The following is a 7,221-nucleotide window of genomic DNA, read 5'->3' on the forward strand; positions in this document are numbered from 1 at the left end:
AGAGTTGGACATGACTGAGCAATCAACACTAAATAAAAGATATGGGGAATGGGAAATTTCTTTTTCCTGACAGATAATACGTTTTGAATATTTGCTGTGTCCAGATGCCGTTGAGCTGTTTTCACATCTTGACCTCCTTAAGGTAAAGTTCCACCACCCTGGCTGGTGGCTGGCATTTGTCCCATTTAACAAATGAGGGCATGGAGGCTTAGAGAGACTAACTCATGTGCCCCAGGACACACCACACCGTCAACACCTGGGCTCCACCTAGTGCTGACCCACTGCAGAGCTCCTGTGTTTCATCGTCTGCACTACATCATTCCTCATCACAGGGCAGACTCACAACGTTGCTGTGCAGACAGGTACTCATTTCCGCTAAGAGCTATCGGTGCTTACTCTTCCTCCGGCACTGTTCTTGGTGTCGAAATGTTTAACAACTCAATCCTGACAAAGGCCCTATGCTGCAGGTCATTTCATTATACATCAGCCCCCTCTCCAGGGCTTCCCAGGTGGAACTAGTGGTAAAGAACCTGCCTGCCTATGCAGGAGACTTAAGAGATCCAGGTTCGATTCCTGGGAGGAGGGCATGGCAACCCACTCCAGTGTTCTTGCCTGGGAAATCTCATGTACAGTCAATCCTAAAGGAAATCAACCCTGAATATTCATTGGAAGGACTGATGCTGAAGTTCCAATACGTTGGTCACCTGATGCAAAGAGACGACTCAATAGAAAAGACCCTGATGCTGGGAAAGATTGAAGGTAGGAGGAGAAGGGGGCGACAAAGGATGAGTTGGTTGGATGGCATCAGTGACTCAATGGATATGAGTTTGAGCAAGCTCCAAGAGATAGTGAAGGACAGGGAAGCCTGGTGTGATGTAGTCCATGGGGTTGCAAAGAGACAGTCAGACACAATTTAGTGACTGAACAACAACAACTCCCTCTCCACAGATAAGAAAGCCCAGGCACAGATGAGTTAGATAATTCTGCCCATGGTCACGAGATTAGCAAATAGTTGAGCCAGGAGACCAGGGCTTCCCAGGTGGCGCTAATAATAAGAATCTGCCTGCCAATGCAGCAGACACAAGAGACCCAGTTTGATCCCTGAGTTGGGGAGATCCCCTGCAGAAGGAAATGGCAACTCACTCCAGTATTCTTGCCTGAAAAAAATCCCAAGGACATAAGAGCCTGGTGGGCTACAGTCCATGGGGTTGCAAAGAGTTGGACACAACTGAGCACTTGTCAGTAGCAGCGGAGCCAAGAGACCAAGCCAGGCAGCCTGGCTCCAGAGCTCATCATACAGTGGGGTGCACAGCAGGCTGAGTGGTGGGTTTTGCTTCCCCTGTGGAGACAGAAACAAGAAAAAGCTCCGATCGGCGGAAAGAGATGAAATATTTTTTTAATTTTCCTCTTCACAAGACTGTTTAGGAGACAAAGGACAACAACTGGGTTTTCTGTTAGCATGTATATTGGCAGTCTCGAGAAGTTCAGACATGTGAAAGACAACGGGGATTTCATAGAAATTGAGAGTTTCAGGATTCCCAGATGACTCTGTGAACCAAGGGTCTCTAAATGAAGCCAAATAAATCAGGAAAAGTTGTGATGGGATCAAGGAAAATGAGAAAGAGAAGAAAAATCTAAGGTAAGTTGAATCGAAGTACAAAATAAAATTAAAAATCATAATAAACATTTCCTGAGTATATCATTATATGCCGGATATTGTTATAGATAACATTCTGCCCCTGGGCTGAATGGTCAGTAAATATCCTCAGATCCTCCTTCAGAACTAGGAATCAACAGCCAGTGGATGAAAGATTAGATTAAATGACCTTCTATCTCTGCAAAGGCAGTTCATTTAAAAATGTTATTAAGTAAATACAGGCCTACTCTTTGAATGATTCTAATCCTATGATTCTAAGAATAAAGCAAGATTCTGAGAACACAGCAACAGAAACAAATTGCTTTCAGAGCGGCTTATAATAAAGCAGCACAAGCAAACACACACAAATCTACACAGAAGATACTCATTAAGTGTTTACGCAGAATTTAGGAAAAAACATATGGTCAGGGTTACACAAAGGAGAGAAAACAAAATCTCTGGGAAAATTTTCTGAGGAATACCAGCTGATCTAATGAGGCATAAGATGCAGCCAGAAGTCAGTATCAGATCTACTCAGGGCTCAAAAAGGGCCGAGGGATATACACTGTGATAAAGAACCTTCCTCCACCTTTTTTCTCCCCCATAAGATAGAGGTCTCCTAAAAACGGCATTCCTTTATTTGATCACAGTGGTAAAGCAAACAATGGGCATTGTATCTGAGTATGTCTGTGAAGCCTTACTCACTAAAGTATCTATTGGAAGTATATTTAATTGTAATATCTCTCTACCCATAAAGACATAAATAATATATTGAATATGACCCATTGCTTGATGGAAGCAAAAGGACCGATTGGAGTCACCTAGGAGTTCTTACATTGCTAGGGTCTTTGGAGGAGTAAACTCCATCTTTCCCTTGGGATTTTTGAAAGGTAAGCAGTCAAGGTGAGGTGCGGTCCCCCTAATGGATTAATAAAGCGATCAATAAGATGTTAGTGATAAGGTCTTCCTCCTCCAGTTTGCCTCCAAACCATCCCTCAGGTCCTTGGTGAAATAGCTGAGGCAGGCTCTGCAGGCTTGGGAGGCTGTGTCACCAGACGGGAAACACACACACCCAAGAGAGAGGGTTGGCTTCTGTATGTTTCATAAAAGCCCTAGGTGTGGCCACTACACCTCGGCTTAATGAAACTATAATTACATATAAAGGAGAAAAAACAAGCATTAAGAAGGAGCCGCAATTGTGGTATTTTCAGTAACAGCAGAAGCTTCTCCAGGTCAGGTGAACTCCAGTATTTCTTCCTAACAATGTCTCAAGCCTAAGAAAAGTAAAGGTAAGAAGATAAAGATTAAAGAAAGAAGCTGGCACTGTACAAGTCTAGACTTCAAATTTTTCAACGTAATGAAAAACCAAGAAAGAAGGAATTAAAAAATATTTATACTGTGCCTATGGCATGTTATTTACATTTGGCATGTATCTAACATTTATATGTGTTACAGATCTACCATTATGAGAATGTTAGAATCTGTTATAGAGATAAGAAAGCAAATACAGAGGATAAAGGAACTTAGAGGCAAGTAGCTGGAGACGCTGGCAGCGTTCATAAGATGCGCTGAATATAGATAAATAAGTCAGTAACCTCTGAGATGCATACAACTAGATAAAATGCAGCCTGAATGTGCCAGACAAAGATAGAAAGGGGTGAGGGGTAAGGAAAAGGGAAGAAAGGGCACCGTGGGGAGGGAAGGGATGGAGAGGGGAGGGAGGGAAAGACTGAAGAAGAGAAGAAGGAGAGGAGGAAGGAAGGATGGAGCTGGTGTGAGTGACATTGAGCACAGAGAGCCAGGCCTCGGGAGCAGTTTCCAGCTAAGGCAGCGTAACGAACACAAGCATAGAGATGAAAGAGGCCTTGGGAGGATGAGTGACTATGAGACTTTCATTAAAGGAGTGGCCCTGGTCAGCAGGGCTTACAAGAGGGAGGGCTCTTGGCTCTTAACACAGGAAATTATTACAAAGCAATACCTATTTTCCCTAGACTAAATAAATAAAATGATGACTATCATTTTCGAACTCTTGAATTATATTTACGTTAAAGTGCAATCATCTCTCTGTTTGATTACCTTGGGAACTGTCAGTCTTGGTGAATCTTTCCAGTCCATCCATGAGTCCATAGCTTAATTAATCCCCTTAATTATGAGGACCACGGGAGGTCCTCATAGCTCATTAAAGTCAACTCATTATGTTTATGGATGGAAATAATGAGTTCTAAAGTTGATAAAAAGCTTTCCTCACTGAACACTCATAGCTAGGTAGAGACAGGATTTGAACCCGTGTGCTCATGGAATGAAAAAGTAGGACTCGAGAACCTAATATGAGGGATAGTTGTAACAGGAGCTAATGAATGTAAGGAAATAACAACATTCCTATTTGGAAAGAAGCTTTAGATACAAAGAAGCACAAGGAGAATCACAGAATGTCCAAGAAGCCCGGGCAAAGGGATCAAGGGCAGAAGGCAACTTCTTGAAGCCCATATTCCCCAGTTTTTGAGACTAAGTTTTAACTCCCTTAAAACACATTAAGTTGAGAGGAAGGCAAATAAGGAGATTGGGACACCTTCAGCAATCTGCTGTGCTGACCACTGAAGGCTTTCTCTTGCTGCCACACACTTTAGTGAAGTGATCACAGCCCAAGCTGCAGTCTTTGGTTTCCCAGGCTCATACGCTTGTACCCGCATAGAAAAGGCGGATCAGCCTCCTTTGATCTATTTGAGTTCAAGGAAAATATTGGTCTATAAGTTAGAGTGCCAATTTATGGATTTAAAATTTGATCATGAACATTGTAATTGTCACAGGCTCTGGGGAGATATTCTTAAGCCTGCATATCCTTTTACTTGGGAGAAAGGATAAGAAGGCAAATGACCATCGGAAGGTCACTCAGCGAGTACAGGTGGTTTGAATGGTTTATTGTATCACAGTGGGTTAATCTGATGCATCTCCTCGAGCAATAGAAATACTCCTTTATCAAGGACCATAAATTCTTAGTTGCAGCCTATGGGATCTAGTTCCCTGATCAGGGATCGAACCTGGGTTCCCTGCATGGGGAGAGTTCACATGCTGCAACTGAGGATTCCGCATGCCACAACTAAAAAAGACCCCATATGACCCAATGAAGATCAAGGATCCTGGCATATGGCAGCTAACAACCTGCACAGCCAAACAAATAAACACATTTTTGGAAAAAGGATTACAATTAATTTCTGTGTGCATTCATCTATTCCTCCAGTGTACACCTTTGATATTATCATTCCACATGTGACATCCTCTTAGCTACCTTCTAAGTCCATAGAAGCTCCCCCGACAGCCAGGGAGAAGCTCTCCCTGCAGCATATTAAACATGGGATACTCTCCACTGGGAAGAGGAAGCCAATTAGCGTGTGATGGTAGAGTCTTTTTCATTAATATACTTTTATTGACGTATAGCTGATTTGTACTTAGTCACTTCAGTTGTGTCCGACTCTTTGCGACCCTATGGACCGTAGCCCACCAGGATCCTCTGTCTATGGGATTCTCCAAGCAAGAATACTGGAGTGGGTTGCCATTTCCTCCTTCAGGGCACCTTCCTGACCCACGAATCAAACCTATGTCTCCTGTGTCTCCTGTATTGCAGGCAGATTCTTTATCCACTGAGCCAGCTGGGAAGACAGTAGTTGATTTAAATGTGTTAACAGCAAAGTGATCCTCTTATACATATATAGATACATTTATACATTTTTAATATTCTTTTCCATTATGGTTTATCATAGGACATTGAATGTAGTTCTCTGTGCTATACAGTAGGACCTTGTTTATCCATTCTATATATACAAGTTTATATCTGCTAACCCCAACTTCCCACTCCATCCCTCCCTCAGCCCCCTCCCCCCAGCAGCCTGGTAGAGTTTTAATAGATGAGCACTTAGGTCACTTACTCCCTCTCCTAATTAAGCCCAATACTCCCACATAATTATATCACTATTTATATAAAGTCTATTAATTACTTTTGTATCTCTAAGCAATATTCACACTTCACACATCCTTTCATCTTTATTCCTTTATCCCTTAAAAATGCATTGCTCACTTTATGATATGATGACATTGATATCCTAAACCTTTGTTTCTTTTTCTTCCTCCCATGCACTTAATTTATCATCTGTAATTTTACTTCGACATTGTCAAGGTTGGTATCACTTACATTCCATCTGGTAGCATAATCAAGTATGTTGTGCCATGTCTGTAAGTTGACTCTGAAAGACGAAAATTAAAATGGTGTTTATATTATTATGACTTCATAAGTAATTGTCTACTGCAAAGTCATACAGCTATAATTACAATTACTCTCATCTAATTTTTATTGATTTCCCTGGATTAAAATTCTGTTTACCTTAAAGTGGTTGACTTTATCGTTTCCTTTATTTATTTATCCATGATCTCTACCAAGTAAAATATTCTATTGTGGCAGAAACTGCTAATTGTCTCCCAGTATCTGCTCTCTACTTCTACTCTCATAAACCACAATTAAGTTTAGTTGGGTACATGGAAACTGGAAATAAAAATTCTCTTTTCCAGATTTGCTTCAGTTCAGTTCAGTTCAGTCGCTCAGTCGTGTCCGACTCTTTGCGACCCCATGAATCGCAACACACCAGGCCTCCCTGTCCATCACCAACTCCCGGAGTCCACCCAAACCCACGTCCATCGAGTCGGTGATGCCATCCAGCCATCTCATCCTCTGTCGTCCCCTTCTCCTCCTGCCCCCAGTCCTTCCCAGCATTAGGGCCTTTCCCAATGAGTCAACTCTTTGCATGAGGTGGCCAAAATATTGGAGTTTCAGCTTCAACATCAGTCCTTTCAATGAACACCCAGGACTGATCTCCTTTAGGATTGACTGGTTGGATCTCCTTGCAGTCCAAGGGACTCTCAAGAGTCTTCTCCAATACCACAGTACAAAAGCACAAGGCATAATCAAGTGATGGAGCCATGGTCATGAGATGTAAGAGCCAGTTGTGTGCAGCTTTCACTGAAAGTCCTAAAAGGAAGTCAATATGACCATTTTCTCCCTTTCCTCTGTTCTGCTCCTTGGTATGTCAATGGGATGCCTTTTACTCAACCATAGGCTATTAGTACTCTAGGTCCCCAGCCTCAGAGACCTAATGCCTGATGATCTGAGCTAGAACTGACATAATAATAATAGAAATAAAGTACACAATAAATGTGACACACTTGAATCATCCCTAAACCATCCCCCCAACTCCATCTATGAAAAAATTGTCTTCCATGAAACTGGTCCCTGGTGCTGAAAAGGTTGAGGATTGCTGACGTAGGAAATGCAAAGCAGAAAGTCATTCTGGGTCACAGATTATCATGCAGCTTCTACAACTGCCCTGAACTACTTACATTCACACTTTTATGTGAAAGAGAAATTTCTATCTTGCCAGAAACCCCACTCCACAGCCTTTTTACCAACTCTAGGGTGCCTTCCTCTGGACTTCTTTTATGCAAATTTTTTTTAAACTGGATTTTTTTAAGCCATGATGATTTAACATCTCTTCCCAGCAGAAGAATGCATAACCTGACTGACGTAAACTCAGAAAGGA

The sequence above is a fragment of the Giraffa tippelskirchi genome, chromosome 10, assembly GCF_054371585.1.
Source record: "Giraffa tippelskirchi isolate mGirTip1 chromosome 10, T2T-mGirTip1v1.2.pri, whole genome shotgun sequence".
Taxonomy (NCBI): domain Eukaryota; kingdom Metazoa; phylum Chordata; class Mammalia; order Artiodactyla; family Giraffidae; genus Giraffa; species Giraffa tippelskirchi.